Source organism: Ursus arctos, unplaced genomic scaffold (genome assembly GCF_023065955.2).
Source record: "Ursus arctos isolate Adak ecotype North America unplaced genomic scaffold, UrsArc2.0 scaffold_11, whole genome shotgun sequence".
Classification (NCBI taxonomy): Eukaryota; Metazoa; Chordata; class Mammalia; order Carnivora; family Ursidae; genus Ursus; species Ursus arctos.
This window is the reverse complement of record NW_026622775.1, coordinates 31,931,496-31,956,733: the sequence shown is the minus strand read 5'-3', so window position 1 is coordinate 31,956,733 and position 25,238 is coordinate 31,931,496.

Genomic DNA, 25,238 nt, shown 5'->3' with positions numbered 1-25,238 from the left:
CATTTTATCAGCTGCTTTACCATGCTATCATGTAGACCAAGCCGGCTGGTGATCAAGTATGATTAGAAAATGTGCCCTCTTTTGCCATTACATTTTCAAACTAAATCTTCAGTCTGTTCTTTTTCTAGAGTCTGCTCCTACCGGTTCTGTAAGTGTATATTCACCCTCTTCTGGAGAAATCCAGAATTGGTCTCCTTGAGAATGGTGGTCAGAAGGAATGAGGCTTATATATCTAGACTGCAATGTCTGAGGTATGCATTTGAATTGAAACAAAGGGAAATGAATTTTTAGAGTGCATAGCAATGTTTGAATTTAGTCCAGAATGAATCCTATTATTTTACCAAGGCATTGTGTCGCTTCTAATAAAGATAGTATCCCCCAACAAAATGAATCTATCACCTGTCATTTTTCTTGTGATTTAGAATGTGGAAGGTGAGCTGCCGCATGAAAAATGCATATTTAACAGTAAGTGACAACAGTATTATCTCTCTTATCATGTGCTAATGAGGTCACCTTTCAGACATCCACAATCAGGAGCTTCATTCCACATATCAATGCAATATTGACTTCTTGGTAAAGGAAGTTAAGAGAATTTTCCTGCAATTTCAAAGGAATAAAGCAATGATGGTAATAGAAGCTACATTTAACAGAAATTATGTTTGAAGCCCAGAAACTTGACTTTCCTCAGGAAGTAATAGCCCTTGAGTTCCCAGCACTGGTGTAGATGTTTCATATATATTATTTCTAATCTTCACAAAAATGTTCGAGCTTAAATTATTCCCACTTAATAGTTGCTGGCACTGGCACTTAGAATGTTTAAATTTCTTCAGTGTCCTGTAGGTAGAAAATGATTGAACCAGGATTTATATGCAGAACTGCCCAACTCCAAAATCTTTCACTTTCATGGGTCACTTCCCCACTTGTGTTACCTGTCAGTGTAGCCACCAGCCATAGGTGGCTTGTGGGAACTTGAAATGTGACTAGTCCAAAATGAGATTTTGGCAACTTAGTACTAAAAAATATAAAATATCTCATTCATAGTGCTATTGTCTGAATGTTTGTGTCCCTCCAACATAAATATGTTGAGATCCTAAGGCCCAGTGTGATGGTATTTGAAGGGCAGAGACCTTAGGAATAAGATTAGTGTCCTTATTAAAGAGACCCCACAGAACTTCTCTTGCCCCTTCCACTAAGTGAAGGTACAAGAAGTTTGCAGCCCAGGAGAAGGCCTTTGACAGACCATGATGGCAACCTGATCTCAGAATTCCAGCTTCTAGAACTATGAGACTAAATGTCTATTGTTTATAAGCCACCCAGTCTATGGCATTTTGTTGCAGCAGCCCAGACAGACTAAGACAAATCATTTTCTGAGGATTAACTGTTGAAACAATAATATTTTGGGTATCTAGGTTAAATGAAATACATGATTAAAATTAATTTCATCTTGTGTTTTTTTTTTAAGATTTTATTTATTTATTTATTTGACAGAGAGAGACACAGCCAACAAGAGAGGGAACACAAGCAGGAGGAGTGGGAGAGGAAGAAGCAGGCTCCTAGCGGAAGAGCCTGATGTGGGGCTCTATCCCAGAACGCGGGATCACGCCCTGAGCCGAAGGCAGACGCTTAATGACTGCTCCACCCAGGCACCCCAATTTCATCTTATTTTAATGTGACTACTAGAAAATTTAAAATTACATGACAGTATTTGTAGCTCACATTATATTTTCATGGATAGCATTCTCCCTACACCATTACCTTTTATAAAGATCCATAACACAGATCATATCTTCACCATTATAATCTCAGAGGTTTGGGGGGAAATCAAAATTAGTGCTTAGAGGGGTGCCTGGGTGGCATAGCGGTTAAGCGTCTGTCTTCAGCTCAGGGCGTGATCCTGGCGTTGTGGGATCGAGCCCCACATCAGGCTCCTTCACTATGAGCCTGCTTCTTCCTCTCCCACTCCCCCTGTTTGTGTTCCCTCTCTCGCTGGCTGTCTCTATCTCTGTCAAATAAATAAATAAAATCTTTAAAAAAAAATTAGTGCTTAGAAACGTTTATTGAAATTAGAAATTTTTTCCTAATAACATCTGTTAATAACAGATTTTTAATTAACTCAAGGAATTCAAATTAGCTTAGTAAATCTAGCCATTACTCTTTAAATTATCTTAAGGCAAGGATCTAGAACTATTACATGTTAAAGTTCATTTCTAAATAATCTGATCCACACTGGTAAATTAAATACCATTTCATTTATTTTTTTTAAGATTGTATTTATTTATTTCAGAAAGAGAGAGAGAGAGAGCACACATGCACACATGAGCAAGAGTGGGGGTATGGGGGAGGGGCAGAGGGAGAAGCAGGCTCCCCACTGAGCAAGGAGCCTGATACAGGACTTGATCCCAGGACCCCAGGATCATGACCTGAGCCAAAGGTAGATGCTTAACCGACCGAGCCACCCAGGCACCCTTTAAATACCATTAATTAAAAAATAATAACATCTCTGTTCCCTGAAGATTTCCTCTAAAAAAAATGAAATGGAAAAGAAATGAAAAAAATTAATGCCACCTGATAGAGAAATTGCCCAAGATCCATCGGAGCTTCCCCTCAATGAATCCGTAACAAATGTATTGTTGGCTTCCAGGCCAACGGTATTCAATTCTTCCTAAACTATTATCCATGAAAAAATTCAGCCTGAAATATAGCACAGGTCATCTTGACTAGAAGAGGAATTAATCTGAAAAACTCTCATACTTGAAGCAATGTCACAGAAATCCTTACCATTTCTCATCTTCCTACCTTCTCCTAACACTGTGAAAGGAAACACCCCTCACAAGCTATGAGACTTACCCAGACTTCTTAATCAGACTTCTTGCCCCTAATAATAGGTTCCATCTTCACCAACCTGGGTGGCTGCGTGAGCTCAGGCTTCAAGGATCAGAGCTAGACCCATGGTTTTTGTTCCTGCATGGTTCCTCCATTCACACCCATCCATCTGTTCATTTGGAATTATGTCTTGATAGACTACACTGTGCCTGCCACTGTTATACATGCTTGGGACGTATCAGTAGACAATAAGATAATCTTCCCCAATCCTCCTGGAATTTTAAGAGTTATATTGTAAGAACTTACTGGTGTGGACAAAGAACACCGTGGAAGATTCCAAAATCCCAGGACTACTAGAAAAATCAGAATTATAAAAGAAATGCATGGCATCATCAATCAGCTTCACTAATAGCTGTTCAACAGACACTGAGTTAAGCCTTCTTATCCGTATTATCTCATGCAATAATAGATGTTAGTGATGTGTGCTGAGAACAAGTCACAGAAAGATTTGAATTCATTTGAAATGGTTTTTTCTCCCAAAATCTCCATCCATCAAATGACACAAACTTGCATGAAATATAAAGTTGCAACCAGCATCAGTGTCTTCAAGTAGCAGACATCATGGCAAATCCCTGGTCTTAGGACAGAGAAATGGAGAAACTGGGGAAGACCAGTGTATGACCCGAAACACTATATATGTACTTTAAACCTCCCCTTCATTAGACCCCTCTAAAAGTCATATGTAACATGCACATCCTTGCCAGCAATCTGAAAAATCAAACAAAAGACATCGTTCTTGCTGCCTAGCAGAGATCCCTAGGCTAGTAACGCAATCAGGTGAGCTACAGTCAGCAGCTCTGGTGAGATCTTGTCTTGGCACTGACCAGCTGTGTAATCTCCAGAGTGGCTCATGCTTTCTGAGTACCTGAGTTCTCGCCGGAAAAATACAGGTGTTGACGAGCTCTCCAGCATCCTGTGCGCTAATCTTGTACATAAAGGATTTGTAGCAAATATTTCTTAAGTTTGACAATAAAATATTTTTTCATTCTCACTCTTTCCTTCAGTAAAATCCTATGCTGCAGAACAAAAGATTTTAAAGTCTTATAGAAAAACACAGAACGGAAGAGAAAGAATACTTCTTCATTGAGCTTAAAGGAATCCAGCTCTGGAAACAGTTCTCTTGGTCACATTTTACAAAGCAGATAAACATACACTTTTTTTTCATAGGACTCCTTTCATTAGCTTTATATAAGAGCCCAGGGAGGGACGCCTGGGTGGCTCAGTCGGTTGAGCATCTGCCTTTGGCTCTGGTCATTATCCTGCAGTCCTGGGATCGAGTCCTGTATCAGGCTCCTTGCTCAGTGGGGAGCCTGCTTCTCTCTCTGCCTCCTGTTCCCCCTTGTTATGCTTACTCTCTCTCCCTCTGGCAAATAAATAAATCAAATCAAATAAAAAAATATAAGAGTCCAGAGAAAGAAAACATATTTTTTCAATGTTAATTTAAATATATATGTACACACACACACATTTATATAATCTCAGCTTTTCTGGGAAAGGTTAGAGACACGAAGATAGTGGTTCTGTGCAGTCTTTCTGAATCCTTTATTGTTTGTAACAATTCCCTAGTCAAAGAAATTGAAGAGAGGTGGAATTGAAGAGAGAAGGGACCTCTGATTGCTTTCCTAAGACGTTGGTGCAGTCCCTAGGAAGTCACCTGTCACAGGGACAGTGATTCACTCGAACATTTGCCACCTTAATCTGGGATTTCATCTTCATTTTGAACATTTCTCATGGCACTGCTGTTGTTAGGTCCTTTTATAAAATTTGCTTCATGAGCTTTTTGTCTGTGCAACCCATCGCTCTGTATTTAAGGAAAAGATTTTTGCCTGTTTGTTATCATTTATTCCTTTGCTACCTTTAAATTTTCTTTGAAAAATAATTTTACTGTAATTATTTTTATCTCAGTGCTTTGTTTTGTTTTGTGTTTCACTATTTATACATGTTTGAAAAACTCTACATAGAATTTCAGTTGAAGCGGAAAACTGAGAGCTACTTAAAACGCTCAGCACGCCATCCCGCCATCCCCGTTGCTTGAGCTGCCTGTCATCTGTTACTGATGTAAATGCCTGCTGGACATAGATAAGGACTGTGTGAAATGTCAGGGAGAAGATATACCAACCCCGCATAGGCAACTATGGTCAATAGTGATTGATGCCAGAGACAGTTACTTAGCTTTGTTTTAAAAGCATATTTACTATTTTTCCTAATCACAAAAAAATACTTGATCTAAGCAGATAATTTGGAGAATACAAAATTTACTATCAAATTGATTTGTTGAAATTTTAAACAAATTGACATTACCAGCAGCATTATATAAAAATACTCTTTTAAGACATTTTCTTCAACATGGGGAGCTATCTTCTTTTAATTGCCAAGTGAATAAGCTTTTGTGCTTTTAAATGTGTATATCTTTGATTACTGGTGAACTTTAATGTTATATAATGTTTATTTCTTCTTTTGAGGATTTCTTACTGAGCTTTTTCTGATTTTTCTTTTAGGGGGGTTCTTATTAGCTGGCATGAGTTCTTTAAGACTACTTTTGATGGAGATAATATTTAGAAGCTAGTAAATCAAATTGTTTTCATCCTCAGAGATCCCTATTTCCTTTTCATACCCCAGAGCGCCCAGTTAGGTGCACCTGGAGGATGGAGAACCGATGTTTATTGCCTGGAATTTGGAGAGAATTCCCATTGTCGCCCTCCACGTGAGAGGTAATCCAGAGGGTTTGTTACCATAGCTAGAGGATATGACAAAGAGGATGGAAAAATCTTCCCTTCCAGGACAAGAGATAAGTGGAAAAGAAGAGATAGAGCAGTAAAGAAGGAAGAACATCATCGTAACAGGTCTAGCCCTCATTCCAAACCCTCAGTGATTCCCTTCCAGAGGAGGAATGCTTTTGTCTTTAGAACTATACAGATAGGGCGCACATGGAATTAGGCCAGAAATTTGCTCCCGTTGCAAATACAATCCGTGTATCTGTATATCTCTTCCTAAGAGATCATAAGCCCCTTACTCCACCTACAAACACTCTGATCGTCACAAGTCATTTTCCCTTTCTGCTCTCTACCTTCTGTGATCTCATGGCCTCAGAGGGGACGGAGTCCTCGGATGGGCCCTGACTTCTCAGAATCCTCCCTGGTCTCCACGGGAGAATGTTTCCACTGTTTTGTCCTTGGACCAGTGACCGCCAGCGGTGATCCGGCCCCATCTAGCAGTTTGAGCTAATGCGCCGACACCCTTCATGGGAGTCCCTGAATCTGGCCATTTGCCTCGCATTTCTAAATCCTTGCCCACCTAGATCCAAGTAATTTTTCATCTCCTCAACAGGTGTTGCCTGCTTGACACGCACAAGCTGGTGGGACCCAAAAGCACTCCTGAGGTTCTCTCTCACTGTCTAATGATGCTGCTGAGCCCTTAGTCCAGTATCATGATGAAAAGTACCCACATGTAATTCTTTTCCTGGCACATGGCAGTTACCGGCCCCCTATCAGTATGTGGGGAGGCCAGCCACTCTCCACATAGCCTACTCCTTAACTTTCTGGATGTTTTAAAATCAGCTCCCCAAGAAGTAGACCCAGCGGATGTGGGGATAGGGTGGGAGATAGGGATCAACAATTCAAAAGTCTACCTTTCTTCACCATTTGGATCTTCTTTGCCATCCCACAGTGTCTTGAACCAGGACCAGGAAAGGTCCTTTCTTTATCGAATATCTCCTTTTGTCCCCTAAGATTTCAAAATTCATGGCTGAGCATTTAGGTGAAGTGCTAATAACCGGAAATAGAATTAAATAAGGATAAAAATAACATCTCCATTACATAATTAAGAATAAAATCTATATCCATCAACTCTATAAAAATTTGTCCTAATTTATTTTCCATTTTCATCAATATTATTATAAACAAAAATTTATGTAGAAAATTATGTAGAAAATATAATTTTTTTATGTAGAAAAATATAAATATTTTCCTTTATGATTTTTTAAAAAATATATGTATATGTTAAGGAAGTCCCTCTCTATTCAGAGATCAGAAAAATGCTCATTTAAATTGTGTGTAGAATTTTATAATATAATTTTAGATATAAACTTTTCAGTATAAGTTCAGGATTTATTTTCATGTATGATAGGAACTAAAAATCAGTTATTGTAATTTTCTAAATAATCATCTATTGTCTGCGACCATTTGATGAAAAGTCCTCTCATTCTCTAACAGTTGTTTCCTTTATCACAAAAAAATTAATATGAATGATAGAGTTATCTATTTTGTTTTACTTATCTGTTGATTTCTTTACCAGTATTGTACACTTTTGATTTTAAATCTTTATAATACTAGTTTTTTCCTTAGCCTCTCTTGTTTATTTATTCTTTCAAATGGATATTGTGCTAAAGTCAAAATAAATATAGCTAAGATTTGATTAGAATTACATTAAACCAAAACATTAATTTGAAATGAATTTATTTCTTTGAAATATTGTTTTGCTAATAAGAAACATGGTCTGTGTCTCTATTCAATAAGGTTTTAGTTTTTCTTGTGTGCCACAGAGCTCTTATGATAGTTGATTTTAAATATTTCATATTGTTGTCAACATTTTATTATGACTTATTTGTTTTAATTGATTATAGATGATATAAAGTCGTTTATATGTTTAAACATAGTCTTAATTGCCTCCCTTTATGAACCTTTCAGTAAGTTCTACTTTAACTTCTAAGTGAAAAATCATATCATTTGCATATAATTATTTTCCTCCTCCTGTTCAATAGATAAGCCTCTTATATTTTATTCTTATTTCATTTTTTTGTATTTCAGAAGAATTTCAGAAAAACATTAAGGATGGGATGTCTTAACTTAGGGCTGGATCACTCCCATCTCCCTGGTCACACTGCCTCCTCCTCTGTGTTATCTCCCTTGCCTCTTTCCTATCAGTACACTTGGTGATGGTATTTAGGGCCCAACCAGATAATACCAGATAATCTCCTCACGTCAAGATCCTTAACTTAATTACATGTGTGACCATATAAGGTAATATTTACTCTTTTGTTATTTAAGGTAATATTCACAGGTTCCAGAGAGTAAGATATGAACATATCTTTTGAGGGGCCACCACTCAAACCACTACATGGGGAGAAATGAGTCATTGGTGGGGCGCCTGGGTGGCACAGCGGTTAAGCGTCTGCCTTCGGCTCAGGGCGTGATCCCGGTGCTATGGGATCGAGCCCCACATCAGGCTCCTCCGCTATGAGCCTGCTTCTTCCTCTCTCACTCCCCCTGCTTGTGTTCCCTCTCTCGCTGGCTGTCTCTATCTCTGTCAAATAAATAAATAAAATCTAAAAAAAAAAAAAAAAAAAAAAAAAAAATTAAAAAAAAAAAAAAAAAAAAAAGAAATGAGTCATTGGCAAGGACCTGACATGTCCTTTTCCTAGTGGCAGAAGCGAGTAGGCCCCTCATGTGAAACTGCTGAAACTGCCATACAAAATACCATAGACCAGGTGGCTTAAACAACAGAAATTTATCTCTCACAGCTCTGGAGACTTGGACATCCAAGATCAAAATGGTTGGTCTGGTAGATTTCATTCTGAGGCTTCTTCTCTTGCTTGGAAGGCAGCAACCTTGTTCCTGTATGCTTGTGTGACTGCTTCCTTGCACGTGCGCAGAAAGAGAGAGCAAGCTATCTCCAAATAGAGTCACATTGGGGGTTAGGGTATCAACATATGAATTGGTGAGGAGGGACAGGAATGTCCATAACGGGAATGTCCATAACCGAGTCCTTGGCATCTCACATCTCGTATTTCCTATGAATCAATTGAATCAGTTATGATCTCTGTCCAGCAAATGTTGTTTTATGAAATAAAACAGAGCACATACTTTCCTTAATGGGGGGATACATATAAAATCTCAGTAAAAGAATGATTTCAATATAAAATAGTAAAACTATCCTTTTTTTTTTTGATAATCTGGTCTGTAATTTTTTCAAAAGACAAGGAGAGCAGAAGTATATATATGCCTCATATGACTCAAGGTCTGAAAAGTATACTTAGAACTTAAGAAATTATGAAAATTCCACCAATAAGTAAATAAAAATAATTAAGAAATTAAAAAATTGGTGTTTGAATCAAAATTGTACTAGTATCTAGTATATTGTTTAATTTTTATAATAAATTTCTAATTTTTCAAAATTAAAAAGTCTTTTCAAAATTAAATAAATTTTCTTTTAAAAATTCCTTTTAAGTTATTTTGTTGAATTCTGCCTCTTGTTGATTAATTCTTGAGATTCCCTTGGTTCTCATGTTCTTATTGTTATTATTGAAGTCTAGAATTTAATCATTTACATATGGATTTTAAGTTTTCTGTTGTCTTTTTCTTTTTTTTAAATGCTATTTCCTTCTAGTCTTCACTTTGTTAAAAGCTCATTTTTAGTTACACAAATAAGTGTACATATTACATACATATTACATATTCTTCTTGTCTTAAATCCAAAGCTTTACAAATCAGACTAAAATCCTCTTTGATCCCCTTCCCTGATTTTGCTTTTGGTTCCCTTTCCCCAGAGGTACCCACACCGCTTTATTTTCAAAATATGTATTTTTTTCTGACTCATTTAGAGAACGAAGTAGGTATGCACCTCCATTTATTCGTTGTGCATATTCATTCGCTTAACCATCGTTTCCTGAGGACCGCACGCTTACACTCTGGACACCTCTGATGGTCTCATGAACTGAAAGAGCAACTCCTGTGTGGATGGCGGAGTCTTTTATTATGGATTCCTAATTCTAATTCCTAGCTCCTAGCTTCAGACTATAGACAGTGCTAAACATGCTCGGAGAAATTTAAGAATTTTACCATTCTTCTTGGTATTGAAACTATAAATATTATTCTCAGACACTAATTTTGTAAAAAAAAAAAAAAAAAAAAAAGTGAGAGAGAGAAAGAGAGAGAAAAGAAAGGAAGCCAAATTGTCATTGCCCCGTGTTGGTAGTAAAACTCCTAAGGACAAAGAGTTCCAAGAGCCCTTTAAATCACATAAGCAAGGAAATGAAAGCTTGTTAAACAAAGTCATTAAGGCAAATGCCCACTCAAAGCAGACATAGTGAGCCTGATAATAACTCCACTAAATGTTATCTCTAAAGAAAGTTGCATTCATTGTGCTTAATTTACCTCAAACGCTCTTAAGAATAAACTCCCGTGTACTGAGTTTATGGAATGTGGAAGGTAAGTAGTCCTTGGAGAGCATATTGCAGGTTGTTATAAGAGACACATATCATTTTAAACTAAACCTTCAGCATCTGTTTCAGGCTCTGATTACAAATGATGAAACTGACAATAATTTACACTCACTTCATAAAAAGCAAAGGTGGTGATTAAAGAGGATGTGTGATCTTTATTCAAAGCAAACTACATCTGCTGTATTTTCTCTTGTAGCTGGCTGTCTAGAAGAAACGTCTCCCTGCTCCTACCAGAAGGGGATGGGGCTCTCTTGCCCTTTGGGATCTCTGACTCAGCTTCTGGGCTTTTCTTCTTTGCATCTGAAACCAGATGAGCTCCCTAATATAAAGTTTATCGTTACCAGAGTTTGAAAATTAAGGTCCTGTCTTTATCTACATGTGGGCTGTAAGAGAGATTTCAGGCTCTTGAGAATATGGGAGCAGAGCCATTCTGTTATCCCGCTGCTGCTCGCCCGCCACTGTATGCTTTTCCCCAAGACCAGGGGTTTGCATTTTAGGCCACTTGGAATAACAGCAGCGGGTGGAACCTTTGGTTCCTTCTGGATACCTCAGAATCCTCTGATGTAAAAAAAATAATACTAATGCCTGGGTCCCTGAGGGTCTGATATAATTTTCTACGATGCAGTTAGAACATTGACCTTTTTTAAGGTCGCTATGCTTGAAAATCACTGCATGGATAGCAACTCCCTGACTGACGTCACTCATGTCACTCATCTGAGATATTTCAAGACTGTAATCATTCAAGCAATGTACTACAGCTGCCTTCAGCCCACCGTGCTATAGATTAAAGACAACCCAGACAAACACCTGCGTCTTACTTTTATATCAAGCCTATTATCCTATATGCAATAAAGCAGATGATGTATTTGAAATGAGACTTCAAGGGGGAGGAGGAGACTGCTGGCTATCACGAGATGAAGAAAGAATTCTCCATGGATTAGATGGCTTGCCGAGGTACAGCTGAGAAAGTGCACCGCAAGGTGGTTTGAAATGCTTGAGACTAGAGTGCATGCGTGGAAGTGACTGGATAGGGAGCAGGAGCCAAGCTACGAAGTCCTCATGCTCGGTGCCAAAGTCCTCCAGCCTTTGGTTCTACAGAGAACAGTTGGTTATGGACTAGAGGAATAGGGTCAATATGGAGTCCTCCCATTAATGATCTACCCTCATAGCATGGGAATCAGGATCGGAAGGAAAGGTCTTTTTGGAAAAAAGCTCGTATAATATGGAGGTTACAGAGATGGACTTAGCAGGCAATTAGATCTGGGCTTGAGTCCCAGCTTTGTCCCTTCCTCACTGAACTACATCATTTCTCTTACCACAAAATGAGAATAACCATTCTCTCCACAGGCCATCAAATTGTTCTAACTTTACAGAGATTCCAGATTAACTCTGGAACTGGTTGTTTCTTAGTCTCTGGGCTGGGGAAGACCGAACACTACTTCTTAAGTATAATTATTCCCACCGCCTTGGCCCATCTCAGGGGAGGGCTTTTCAAGCCTGTTTCCTTGTTGTTACACTACTCAGTTTTCACAAAAGCATGGCAATCCCATCCCAGCCTCGGACTATTAAAGTATGTTTACGAACGTTTGGACGACATTGTATAAGGGCTGCACCTCAGACATTTTTTTTTTTTTTAGTACAACCTGGAATTTATTGCTGCCTAAGACTTACCTAAGGCTCAGTAGAGGGAGATAATATTTACAGCTCTTAGATTACAATTTAATATCGTATTTGCTTAACTCATGCACCGTTCCTAGTAAATTTTGAAGAGCTCTACTCCAGACACTTTAAAATTTATCCTTTGATTAAAACAGGGGTGCAAACACCCCATCCCTTCAAGGCATCTATAGAGCCGAGCTTCATGTCCGGCATTATACCACTGATGAACATGTAAGAACATAAGAAATAGCCCTAGAAAACATCTTGCTATATTTATTATCAGGATATATTGCAAGGTGTCCACTTTCTCAGGCCCCACAAGAACAAATTCTCTCTGGTCTCAAAATAAAGACGAGCCATAGTTCTCTTCATTAGCCAGATCTATTTTTCCCTCCTGGAAAACATGACTTATTTAGCCAATCATGTATGTGTCTGCATTTTCTCTAGACTGTTTGGAACGAAAGTTGGGGCCCACTCATAGCTATTTACAGGGCCCACAACTCTTACTCTTGGTTTCATCTTATTTTCCCCTCGTAAATTTTTCTTTGTAAAGATTTCCACAACTGTCGTTTCTTTATTTTGTTATAGAATAGATACCTTTGTTGTGTACTTTAAATACTTTCTGGGAAATGATCAGGCAAGCATACATAGCTACATATAGAGATGGGTACTACTGCTAGCTAAGGTCCTTGGCTTTATTCTCCAAGGCATCGGGACTTTATCTTTTTGGTGGAGGCTTGACATGGTCAAGTTTGCACCGTAGAATGAATGCTCTGGCACCAGAAGAAGAATGGAGAGAAGTAGAGTTAGTAATGTTTATCAAAAGAGGTTTGGGACCCTATATCCACATTTCCTAGGTATTGTTAAGAATGCAATTTCTTGGGGCACCCGGGTGGCTCAGTCGTTGAGCATCTGCCTTCGGCTCAGGGTGTGATCCCAGCATTCTGGGATCGAGCCCCACATCAGGCTCCTCTGCTGGGAGCCTGCTTCTTCCTTTCCCACTCCCCCTGCTTGTGTTCCCTCTCTCGGTGGCTTTCTCTATCTCTCTCTCTCAAATAAATAAATAAAATCTTAAAAAAAAAAAAAAGAATGCAATTTCTTAACAAGATCCAGGAATCTGCTCTACAAAGGACATTTTGTTCATACTTGAATTTGAGAACGACTGGCAGAATCCTAGAGATCTGTTAAGAGATCCTTTCACTGAGGGCCCTGGGTGGCTCAGTTGGTTAAACCTCTGAGTCTTGGTTTCAGCTCAGGTCAAGATCTCAGGCTCCTGGGATCGAGCTTCACGTCGGGCTCCACATTCAGCACAGAGTGTGCTTGAGAATCTCTCTCTCCCTCTCCCCCTGCCCCCTCCTGCTCCTGCTGTCTGTCTCTGTCTTTCTCTAAAATAAATAAATAGAATATTTTAAAAGGAGAGAGAGAAAGATCCTTTCACTAAGCCAAGCAAACAAAGGGGATGGGAGTCTGAATGAAGGAAGTGACAGTGCAAGTTGGGAAAACATCACCTTTGAGAGATACTGAGTTCAGGACTGATGGCTTCACCAAATTTCTAGCTTTGTTTCTATGAGGTAAATACCCAGGTCTATAGGGCTGCTTGAAACACTATGGAGATGATAGATAGATAGATAGATAGATAGATAGATAGATAGATAGATAGATAGATGATAGATAGATGATAGATGATAGATACATATATCCTTCTTAATCATAAAAGTGATATCAGAAAGGAAACAATTCAGCCCAGCATGGCTCAGCTTCTCCTTTCCTTCAGTAAAGTCCAGGCACTGCTGGGTTTGGGCCTTCAGCCTTTTATCTGGAAACTTCTCAGAAGCAATTGGCTCAGGGAACCCGTGAGAGGCTGAGCTCTCCTGACAGGCAGGGGAGCCCAGAAGGCTTTAGTTTCCACAAGAAACAATTTGCTACTATCAGAATTGAATGCCACCAAGCTTCTACCCCTGAGGCTATCCGTGATGCCTCAGGCAGTGGGTGAGAGAACAGTGTATCCATGTCAGGTTTTGGGTGAGATAAAGGCTAGTCGCAGCCAGGGAAAATGAGCGCAGGGTTCTGAAAGGACCTGCCTATCTTAATCCTAGAAGATTTTTATGGAGGAATAACTGAAGTGGTTGCTTTTCAAAGCCAGTAAGAAAGTTGAGAAATCACTCTCATGCTGTCCCCACAGGGCAGTCCCTGCAGGGGGCTCTTGGTAAGTGACAGGCTCATTAGTAATGACATTACCTTTCTTCCCCCTGTGTTCTTTCACAAGAAAAGATGGCCAGTGTGTGAATTATAAATAAAGCCAACCACTGATACCCCGTCCTTTTATTTTTTCCCTTCATTTTACATATGAGCTGCTTACTCACCCAGGTTTGTGACGAGTCTCATTCTTCTTCTTCTGTAGATTGAAGGGATTCCTGAAATGGAGAAAGGGTAGAATTTCTTCCTTACTGTACAATCTTGAAAACCGCTGCAAGTTAGAGAATAGAGAAAAAACACAGAGTGGTTGGGGAGGGGTTGTCAGAAGAAGGATTGGTAGAACAAAAGTACTGTTTTCTTATTAAGACTTAAAAAAGCTTCATGAATAAAACAATTTGTCCATCTATTTCCTTTTCTCTACACTTTCTTAAGCAGAAAAAGCCAATTGAAAGGCTACAAAAACTAAAAGCAGAAATGGAAAAGCGAATGAAATCTAGTAGTCTGGTTTTCTGTTGGCAAAAGCCAGTGTTGGGGTAGGGCGGTGTCTACACCTCAGAAACATTTACTATTAAGATGGAGTTAAATGGAATGCCACGGTCCGTACAAGGCAAGCCAGGCAGTGAAGTGTTCAAAGCGCTAATTCCAGTCCCACCATCAGGTTCAGGAATCTGGAAGAGACTGAAGCCCCACAGCCCTAAACCAGCTGTGGGTGGGTGAATTACCAGTGGCCTGGTGACAGAACGCGAATTCCTGTTCACAGGCCGATGTTTCTCCAGCCTTTCAATAAGACAGCCCTGCATTTATTTTCTTCCAGAAATGTACCAAAAAGCGTTTTTTTGTTTGTTTGTTTGTTTGTTTGTTTGTTTTTTTTAAGGTTTTACTTACTTATTTACTGGAGAGAAAGAGCGCAAGCTCAGGAAGGGGTAGGAGGGAGTGGGGAGGGGAAGAAGCCGAGGGAGGGGGACAAGCGGACTCTGAGTGCAGAGCCGGTTGCAGGGCTGGACCCCAGACCCTGAGATCATGACCTGAGCTGAAACCAAGAGTCGGAGGCTTAACTGACTGAGCCACCCAGGAGCCCCCAAAATGTGCCTTTTAATTATAGTCTGCATTTTCAGAAGAAACAACAATTTCCCTAGAGGTAAGGATCATTCTTTTGACAAAGAGAATTCTAGCTGATTTCCCAAATTGATGACTTCCTAAGCAGAGAGACCAGGTAACTTTGATTCCAGAATTTGCGGATACAGTTCTGGTAGTGACTGGAATTCCTATCTAAGACTGTTACTTTCCTCACAAGGATCCCTGGATTCCTGCAGCCTGTATGACTGACACTTAACAAACTGATTTGTGAAATAATGGCTAGTGCTTTCCACCTCTTCCGCTGACATCAGTGATTCCCAGCCTGCAGCGTGTGAAAGGAGGCGTGGCGGGTCTCCGTGTGGTTTTCAGCAACAACGCTACTACCTAACATTTGGGAGTACGTACCATGTGCCACGCAATACGTTTGCTGCTTTGTAGGCCCTTTTCACTTATTCTTAGATAAACACTAGAAATATAATGGTTTGTCCTCTAATCCGTTGGTTCTCAAACTTTCCCATCACAATCACCTGGAGGACTTCTGAAAGCACAGACTTCGGGGTTTCTAACTCTGTAGGTCTGTGGTGGGGTCTGAAGATTTTCATTTCTAACCAGTTTTAGGTGATGCAGGAACGCTTGCCAAGGGACCGCAATTTAAGGACCCCTGTAATTTGGGTGACCCGAGGAGAAGATCGCACAGCTGACTGGAGGAAGGGATTCTAATGCAAGGCTATGTGGTGCACAGCTTTAAAAATGCAAGGACTCTGCATTTATTTACAATGTGGGTGCCATAGGGTTAACCGAAATGTCACGTTTCTTTCCTCTTGAAGGGGAGACAAGAACGTGTTTCAGTCAATAACTGATTAGGTGAGGTTAAACTAAGTCTTCTTGATGAATTACATGTGAGAAACCAGCTTTCATTTAATATTATGTCCAGGAAAAAGAAAGAAAGAAAGAAAGAAAGAAAGAAAGGGAGAGAGAGAGAGAGAAAGAAAGAAAGAAAGAAAGAAAGAAAGGAAGGAAGGAAGGAAGGAGAAATTCAACACCTGAGGTCTAAAAGGGGTGGGGGAAGGTAGAGAGACGTGGGGAGTGACAGTGTGGGAAGCAGAGCGTGGTCCTGTTGCTCAATAAAAGTCCCTCTCAGCCAAAAACATATATATTTCCCAAGCTGACATGTGAAGCAATAAATCATTTTGTAAAGAGGTTAGCATTGCCTAGAGACACTCTAAGATACCAGAGTAATGAAAATTTAATTTTTTTCTTGAGCTATCTTGAGTTTTCGTTTTACTTTGCAGTTGAGTACGTCTTGGGTTCAAATCTAAAACTCCAGTGATTTATAAGCATCTCTTACTAGGACGATGTAAAGCAGAAATAAATAAATGAAATCTTAAAAAAAAAAAAAAGAAATTCTTAAAATAGATGTGAGAAACTGCAGAGAATTAAAAAAAAATGTCTGAACTCAAAGTAGAAAGCTAGCTCAGCAGAACTTTGAAATTGGGGGATATTGGGCAGAAAAAGAAGAAGAGGGAGGAGATGGAGCAGGAAGGAGAATGGGAAATGTAATTATCCTACGTGGAACTATTAGTTTCTTCTTTTTATGTAACACTAGAGAAATTTGTACGAATATTACAGAAGACACAAACTTCAATAGGATGGAAAAGCTCAGTATAATTGTCGCGTAAATTATAAGGAAAAATTATGAGAGAATTGATGAAGCCATTTAAAAAAGGGAAAAGAAAATAATAAAGAGAAATAAATAATGCATACAAAGTAAAATGTACAGAATAAAATTGAATAAATTCATTAAAGCGCTTGAGTACTTCCCCTTAAAGGGCAGACTATAATATTTACATGTTTAGAAAATATTGTGCTGTTTATAAAGAACAAAGTATTAAGTCTGGGTTGAAATTAAAGAGACAGTTAAAGAGATATTACTCAAATGTAGTTGCAATCACCAAGAAAGCAGGAATGGCTATATTGATATATAAGGAGGAGTTTACAGCTTAATTCACTTACCAGAATAAAGAGAAGGATCTTGTAACAATGAAAAGAAAAATACATGAAAAAAATTAGAAATCTGAATGAGTCCCACGCATATATAAAATAAAAACTACTTAAAAAGCAGAGAACTTATTAAGAATAATACATTTCAATTTATTTCTTTAAAAATACAACAAATTTCATAAGTAAAGATAAGTAATAATGCTCGTCTCGAATTTCCTAGTGCTATACAGAACTTCAAATAGCTTGAGTGAAATGTGTTTTCTGTTCATTCATTGCACTTGTAAAAATCCTGTTTACCAATTTAGACCCGCAGAAAAATCTTGAATTAAAAAAAGTATAAATCTTCCAGACCAATTTTCTAACCCTAACTAGACACAGAGTTTAGGAAGTAACCTTTATTACATAAAAATTATAAAATTAACTTTGAGATAGGGGCACCTGGGTGGCTCAGTCATTGAGCATCGGCCTTCGGTTCAGGTCATGATCCCAGGGTCCTGGGATCGAGGCCTGCATCGGGCTCCCTGCTTGGCAGGAAGTCTGCTTCTTCCTCTCCCACTCCCCCTGCTTGTGTTCCCTCTCTCGCTGTGTCTCTCTCTGTCAAATAAATAAAATCTTTAAAAAAAATTAACTTTGAGATAGAGGTTGAATCAAGTAAGAATTTAAATTTAAAAGAACAGATTAGAAAACAATAAAAAGGAGAAATAGTTACAGTAAAATCTGTTAGGCATGTAGCATCCAACTTAAATACATTTTTAAAGGCGAAAGATTAAATATTAAAACTAATACATCAGTCACAAATTTTAGTGAAAATCAAAAAGAATTCACAGAACCTGTTCTAGTAAACAGAAAATAAATAAAAGACTCTGTGATGGCGAATTTTATGTGTCAAGTTGACTGGGCCGTGGGGGACCCAGGTAGCCGGTCACACATTATTCTGGGTGTTTCGAGGAGGGTGTTTTAGATGAGATTAATGTTTAAAGCCGGAGACTGAGTGAAGATCGCCCTCCCCGGGTGGGTGAGCCTCTCCCAGTCCAAGGCGTGCATGGGACAAAAGACTGAACCTTCCCCACATAAGAGAGAATCCTTTCTGCCTGACAGCCTTTGGACTGGAGCAGTGGTTTTCTCCGGCGTTCAGACTCTAACTGCAATGTTGGCTCTCCTGGGTCTGGAGCCCGCTCGCTTTCCAACCAAAACCACACCATTGGCTTTGCTGGGGCTCCCGCTTGCTGTCTCAACCCTGCAGATCTTGGAACTTGCCAACCTCTATGCGTAATCACAGAAGCCAATTCCTTACGGTAAAACCTCTTCATATAAATGGAGAACCTTAACACAGGATGTCTATGAGAATCTCTAGGAGGGCCAGAGGGTCGGGTCACAATCTGACTCTAATATCATACCTCTGGGCTCCTCTACCCAAAACTGCTCTCTTGGCCAAGCGGCAGAGGCGCCCAACTTTGAACCTGACATTCCCCACTTGTATTTATGTCACTGTTGTGTTAGAAAGCGTATTTCTCCAGTAACATAACATTCCACAGGTGCTATTATGACCCAGTATTGAAGTTGTGGCTAAAAACTCTCAATTCCCCTTTGTGGGCAGTTTGCTAAGCCCCTATTTCAACCACTTCCCTTATCAGGCTCCCATGCTCTGCGGCCAACAAGCACACACACACCTCAAGCTGCCCCTGGGCCAGGTACCAGACAACTATGAACAGTTTCTATGTCCCAGAGAGTGTGTGATTATTCAAATTATCCAGGGTTCAGACCCCCAGGAAACAGCAGGTGTAAACCTCTTGCCATCAAATAAGCCTGCTCCTACAGTTCCAGCTTGCTATCACCTGTCCCCAAGGACAGTCCCATGTGTGACCCCCCTTGGCAGCCTTCTCCCATTTGGAGCTGTGAATAAAAAGTGTTTGCCCTTCATATTTCAAAGTGTCATTGTGCTGTATCACACCATCAAAAAGGATCTTTAAATATTAAAACACCTGGCCAGACAACCCTCACCAGGAAGAAGACCATACATTGGTCTGCATGCAACATCCCTATCCGCGGGGTGCCTGGGTGGCTCAGTCGGTTAAGCGTCTGCCTTCAGCTCAGGTCATGATCCCAGGGTCCCAGGATGGAGCCCCACCTCAGGCTCCCTGCCTGCTCAGCAGGGAGTCTGCTTCTCCCTTTCCCTTTCCCTCTCCCGTTGCCTCTCCCCCTGCTTGTGCTCTCTCGCTATCTCTGTCACTATCTCTCTCTCAAATAAATAAATAAAAAATTAAAAAAAAAAAACCTATCTGCTAAAAAGAACCCTCACTGAGGTAGTTCTAATAGGGAACGTCTGTGTCATCTGCCACATCACTGCCTGCACCCCTGCAGCAAGGGATAAGTTATGCATAAGTTATGACTTCTAACTCTAATCTGAAGTGTCTTCTAGATTCAGTGACTTCTCAAATACAAGAATGGTGCCAAAGGGGCTAGGCAGATAAATAGAATGATAAACATCTGTCTGGATAGCTACCCTAAATACAACATAATAAAGCAAAAGAATGGAGGAAGAGGAAAGCAATAAAATGAAACCTGAAATTAATAAAACAGCAAGTGTAAAAAGAATAAATAAATGACAAATCTTTGAAAAATACTTAAAAATTATATTCACTTGACATGAGCATGATTAAGAAAAAAAAGAAAATAGGAAATATACAAGATTAGGGGCGCCTGGGTGGCTCAGTCAGTTAAGCATCTGCCTTTGGCTCAGGTCATGATCCCGGGGTCCTGGGATCCAGCCCCACATCGGGCTCCCTGCTAAGTGGGGAGGCTTCTTCTCCCTCTCCCTCTGCCCCTGCTTGTGCGCTCTCTCACTCACTCTCTCAAATAAATAAATAAAATCTTAAAAAAAAAAAAAAGAAGAAGAAAACACACAAGATCAGAAAAGAAAAATGAGGCATAACCACAGAAAAAGGAGAAATTAAAATAATATCAAGATAAAACTTTGAGGAACTATGATGCCTAAGAAATCATTTAGTAAAATACAAGTCAGACTTGGAAATATAAAACTATAAAATATTACTGATGAACATAAAACAAGATCTGAATAATTGCCAAAGCATTAGATGATCTAAAATAAGAATCTGATTGTCATAAAAATACCAAACTTTACAGAATTAATGTATAAATGTAGTGCAATTTCAATTAGAATGCCAATAGAAGAGAATGGGGGTAGTCGATTGCATCCAATGATTTCATGAGAAAATCTAAATGCCAGAGATAAACCAAGAAAAGTATGACAAAGAAAAATAGTGAAGGGAGAAGTCTCGCTTTACCTGGTATTTGACCACAGTTCAATCACATTAGTATGATTCTGGCATAGGAATAGAGAAACATGTCAAAGGAAAAGAGCGGAAAATCCTATAAACCAATCTTATATATTTGAAATTTTCAGATGCACAAATAAAGGAAAACATTACCACACTTGAGTAGGAAGGGTGAGGTTTGTTTAAGAAATGCCGTTTGCACAAGCTGCTATCAATGTGAAAGGAAGTGAAACTGAATCTCCTTCCCACATGATCCACGGTAATTCCAAGTGGATTCAAAACTCACATTAAAATTAACCAATAAGGTGGATCCAAACAGGAAAAAGGAAGACACTTTTCACATTAAATCAAGTCTGAGTATTTGGTTAATATCTGGGAATGAACACAGTGTTTCTCTAATTGAGCCTGCAATTGAGGCTTGCCTTGACCTTAGTTTTCATCCAGGGACAAGGAAAGATCAAACACCCTACATGGATGATGAAGAAGAGTGAGACCCAAGAGACAAAAAGCAAAGTTCGTGGGGCCCCTGGGTGGCACAGCGGTTAAGCGTCTGCCTTCGGCTCAGGGCGTGATCCCGGCGTTATGGGATCGAGCCCCACATCAGGCTCCTCCGCTAGGAGCCTGCTTCTTCCTCTCCCACTCCCCCTGCTTGTGTTCCCTCTCTCGCTGGCTGTCTCTATCTCTGTCAAATAAATAAATAAAATCTTTAAAAAAAAAAAAACAAAGTTCGTTTGATTATGTCATCAGTCATGGCTGTTCAGTACGCTGGTTGTCTCTGAATAATGACGTAGAAAAACATGTCAGAGCCACGATAGGTACAATTTATCGTGATGAGCAGATCATGGTGTTAATCAAGCAAAAATAACCGCACACAAAAGACATCCCGTGTTTTCCTGTCTGTACGTACATATACGAACACAGAGGAAGTTACGGAAGAAGGTTATTGGCATTGATTACTTGGTGGAGGTGGAGAAGAAAGTGAGGCGTTTTGTCTGCCCTTATAAACTTTATGTTATATACTCCTTTTACTTGTTGTAAAAAGCTCATATTTTAATTTGAAACACAGCAAATAAACCATTTGGGTGCAGGAGTTAAGTAATATGACAGGCAGCCGCTGGGTCAAGGCATGGCCTAGGTCGGGTGGGTGAGAGACTCCCAGCAGTGTGGAGTCTCCTGATAAGCCTCAGAACAGTATTAGCAGACTGTGTATCTGTCACAATTGTCATTAAATTGTCCCTGATGCCAAATTACAACCATAAGTAATTTTTCCCCCTTACCTCATATCCCACCTGTTTTAGCCCCCAGTAGCCGCTGAGGGGTCAGGGAGGCTGCCTCAGCTTCCTGCTCTATCCCAGTGTCCCACTGGAGGCAAACGCACGCTGGCAGAGGAGACTAGCTTTAAACTGGATGAGAATTTGGATTTTTTTTTTTTCTGGTAAAGATTTATTTATTTATTTGGGGGGGGGAGGGGAAAGGCAGGGGAGACAATCTGCAGCAGACATGCTGCTGAGCGCAGAGCCCCACGCAGGGCTCAACCTCAGGACCCATGAAATCATGACCTGAGCCAAAACCAAGAGTCAGCCACTTAACGGACTGAGCCACCCAGGTGCCCTGGGAATTTGGATTTTTAACACATATTGACTGAGCAAGAGCCTACAATGTGCTCACCACTGTTTTAGGTTCAAGGAATAAACCAGTAAACATACCCCCCCCCCACACACACACACAAAGGAAAAGAAAGGAAAAAGAGGCCTTACACTCAAGGAACTTACTAGTAAAGGAAGATAAAAAATAAATAAAATCAGTAAATTATTTATTAGAGGCAGGAAAAAACAAAAGCACAGAGGAGAATATGGAGTGCTGGAGTGGAAGCAAGATTTTGAAACTATAAATAAGGTCAAGGAAGATAACATTTGAGCAAAAGCTTGATGGGTGTGATAGTTACCCTGACTAGAGTTCTTACTACCTAAAAGAGAGAGGGAGAGAGAGAGAGGGAGAGAGATTTTTATCATCTGAGAGTGATTGGAAAAGCTATAGAGTTTACATGGGATTTAATCCAGGGGCAGGAAAGACTATTCCCCGGATTAGGAACAGGCAAGAAAGAATAAAGTATCCTGTTGAGTTCAAGCTGACTCATTTTAATAAAGTGATTATATATAATTTAAGGATAAGAACATCCAAAACCAGATTCCACGACTGCCAACACCCTATATACTTAAAATGTGCTTGTTTGCTGTTCCATCTGCACTCTGGAAAAAAGAAGTATCTCCACTCGCAGGGTCTAATCTAAATGTCTGTGTGGCTGCCTTCGCAGCTTTTCCCACCATGGGACTCCTTTATAGTCCAGGAATAGTTCTATAATTTCTACATGGCTATTATTTGAGTTAGGACCATAGCTCGTCTCTGCAGTTCGTAGATAAGAGTGCACTTTTCAGGAGAGATGCCTGGAGGACTGGTTTTCTATAAATTCATTGTGTTCCGAAAGGTCAGAGCTTTTTTTTTTTTTTTGTGCTTCCTTGAGATATAACATTAGTATCAGAAGACACGCCCCTCATTCATAATTCATCAGCTCAGGGGATGAAGTAAAAAGAGAACTGCTCTGTTTCACTTGGCATTTTGTCCATAGAAAATATTAATACGCTCACAATTAGAAATAGGGGATATGCTACTACTTTTCCCAACCTCGTGATTTAATCTATGTCTTGATAAATAACAAGGTGGTTTCTGAAGCTTATAAGTTGGTGGAGAGACACCTAAGCACAATTTTATTTTTACACCTATAATTTTATAAATGGATGGATAGATTGCCTATCTTCACAACTAGATTGCAAGCTCTGTGAGATCTAACGCTTTATCCTATTTACTGTTGTTAAACAAAAAGGAATAACTTTTTAAATGTATCTTAGAAGTTTTTATAATAAAACCTATGTTGTATGTATTGACCCATCCCATAAGTAATGGGTCTTTTATAACATCTGCATAAATTGTGGTGTCACGTACTTACCATGATAGAGGAGGGGGAGACTTTTCAGAACCAGACTAACACAGTGCGAGAACAGTGGGGAAGGAAATAACTGTTTAACGTTGTCCTTTCCAGGTGACTTGTTTGGATTGTTTTACTGATTTATTACATCTATTTTATATATAGTAATACTATTATCCTAATTTCACAGATTAGGGAACTGAGGCTGGAATGAGCCAGGTAACTAGTTCAAACTCACACAGCCAATAAGTGACAGACTGGACACGCAAGCTCAGTTCTGTGTGGCTTCTGACCTAAACTATATCGGAGCTGCTGGGTCTTAACAAAATCTCAATTATTTTGGCAAGAAGAGCCCATCTTCAGTCTCATCCACAGCTTTTCTCATTCAGATTGTCAGGGCTTTTTATTTACTTTTTTAATTTTAATTTTAACTTTTTTAAAGATTTTATTTATTTATTTGACACACAGAGAGAGAGAGCACAAGCAGGGGGAGCAGCAGAGGGAGAGGGAGAAGCAGGCTCCCTGCTGAGCAGGGAGCCCGATGTAGGGCTCGATCCCAGGCCCCTGGGATCATGACCTGAGCTGAAGGCAGACGCTTAACTGACTGAGCCACCCAGGCATCTCCAGACTATAAGGGGTTTTTAAAGCTTGCTGGTAAAGCTTGCACTTACAAAACTGGAGCCCTAACATTCCACTTCCTATGACTTGCGACTTTGAGGTATCTAGTCTTGTGTTTTTAGGATGGCTTATCAATAAATAATTCAAAAAGAAGTAGATAGTTAAGAGACCACGTTGAAATACAGCCCTAATTCAAAAGAAATTACTAAGGTCCATGTAGTAATATGGAAATTATTTTCTTCTTTTTGTTTGTACAACTGACACTAGTGGTTTGCCCTAAATCTTTCCCTAAATTGATGTATGTGCCTTGAAGTATGGCATGTTCTATAAATCTGGATGGTCCTGGGATACGTGTAAGTTGAGATCTGAGCAGAAATCCAGGCAATACCAAGTGAAATGTTTACGAGACTGGAAGTTTGAAAATGGGGAAAGGATATGAAATAAAGTGCCTCCAAAAAAGGTAGACAAATAGTCAATAAGTACATGAAAAGATTCCCAGTGTCATTACCCAGCGGGGAAATGCAAATCAAAACCGCACTGAAATAGCACTTCACACCCATCAAGATGACTATAACGAAAAAGACATAATGAGTGTTGGTGAGGATGGCGACAACTGGAACCCTCATATACTGCGGATGGGGGTGTAAAATGATGCAGTCGTTCTGTACAACAGTCTGGCAGTTCCACGAAAGGTGAAACATAGTTTCCATATAACCCAGCAATGACATTCCTGGATATATACCCGGAGAAATGAAATAAATAGGTCCATATAAAATCTTGCACATAGGTGCTCACCTAATTCATAGTAGCCTGAAAGTGGAAACAACCCAAATATCTATCAACTCATAAATGGATAGATACAATGTGGTATGTATGGAAACATGCTACCATGTGGAAGAAGTGAAAGAATTCAGTCACAAAAGGTCACTTATTGTATGATTCCATTTCTATGAAATGTCTACAGTCAGCATATCTATCCAGATAGAAAATAGATGGGTGGTTGCTTGGTGCTAGGGGTATGTGGGTGGAGGAAACAGGGAGATGATGGCCAAAGGGCACAAGGTTTTCTTGGGGAGTGATAAAAGTGGTTTAAAATTGATTGTGGTGGTGGTTGTACAACTCTGAATATGTTAAAAATTATTGAATTATATACTTTAAATGAGTGAATTGTCTGGTATGTGAATTATATCTCCATTAGGCTATTTCTGTAAATAAAAGAGAGAGAGAGAGAGATTGGAGATCACCATTTCCACAGATGGGAGAGAGTTAAGCAATCTCACAAGCGATGACTGAGACACAGGGGCTG